Source organism: Carlito syrichta, unplaced genomic scaffold (assembly GCF_000164805.1).
Source record: "Carlito syrichta isolate Samal-C Ts95f unplaced genomic scaffold, Tarsius_syrichta-2.0.1 Scaffold304748, whole genome shotgun sequence".
Lineage (NCBI taxonomy): Eukaryota > Metazoa > Chordata > Mammalia > Primates > Tarsiidae > Carlito > Carlito syrichta.
Window position 1 is genome coordinate 30,666 of NW_007248844.1, and position 1,385 is coordinate 32,050.

The window sequence follows — 1,385 nt, forward strand, 5'->3', positions numbered from 1 at the left end:
CTTTACCATTTGGGGGCCCCTCTTGCAGAGGATTCTCCTACCTCAGACATTCTTTTTCCTAATTTTCCCATGGATGTATTTCAAATCTCAAATGACAGCAGTGAGACCCTCACTGACTACCCAACCTAAAACCTCCATTAGTCACTTTTGATTACATCACTTTGCATGGCACTTACCACCAGCTGACAAGTGATATCCCCAACTACTGTTTGCATGTCACCTCTTCCCATTGTGGCATAAGATTCACACTAGGTATCATATCTTTCTTGTTCATACCTGGATTCCCTATGACAACAATCCAACATAGCCACTCAGTAGCAGATCAATGAATATTTTTGGTTAATTACTGAATTGAATACAAATGGCTAAATCAAAACAAAACAAAAATCCTAGAGTGACATTTTCAACCACTATGAATAAGTTATGATTTTCTAAAATGATGAAATAAAAATAATGTATTATATGTTTCATGACAGCTGCTCCTGTAACATCTTCCATAAGGTTTTTTTTTTTTTTTTTTTTTGAGTTGGAGTCTCACTCTGTCACCCAGACTGGAGTGCAGTGGCACACTCCCAGCCATTTCAGCCTCAACCTGCTGGGCTCCAGCGATCCTTCCACCTCAGCCTTCCAAGTAGCTGGAACTATAGGGGCACGCTACCATGCCCAGCTAATTTTTGATTTATTTTAGAGACGAGGTCTCGCCAGGTTGCCAGGGTGAGTCTTGAACCTATGGGCTCAGGCAATCCACTTGCCTTGGCCTCCCAAAGTGCTGGGATTACAGGCTGAGCCACTGAGCCCAGCCCCATAAGGTATAGTGAATTGACTTACAAATCAACCCCACTCCTAGTATCAAATATAGAAAGATTACTTCTCAATATCTGAAACAGCATTAAGTACAGAAAAGTTAAAATTATTGTAATAGAAACTGGTTTAATAATTTCATATTTAATAGCAACATTCCAGCCTGGGCAACTTGGAGAGACCTCATCTCTATTAAAAAAAAAAAAAAAAAATTAGCCAGGCATGGTGATGTGTGCCTATAGTTCCAGCTACTTGGAAGGCTGAGGCGGAAGGATCGCCGGAACCCAGCAGGTCGAGGCTGCAGTGGCCGGGGGCGACCAAGTGAGACTCCAACTAAAAAAAAAAAAGCAACAAGACCTAAATAATTTTGGAGGATTCATTTATTTATAAAGTCTTGGTAAAAGCTCATTTTTTATTTCAAGATTTGAAAAAGAAGAATCAATTTGGAATAATCAGTAATCTAAGATGCCTCTTACTATGTGCCAGGTATTCTTAAGTGCTTCACACATATTAACTGATTTAATTTTCACAATAACCCGATAGATGCTACTAGCATGATTCTAATTTTACAGGTGAGAAGCAGC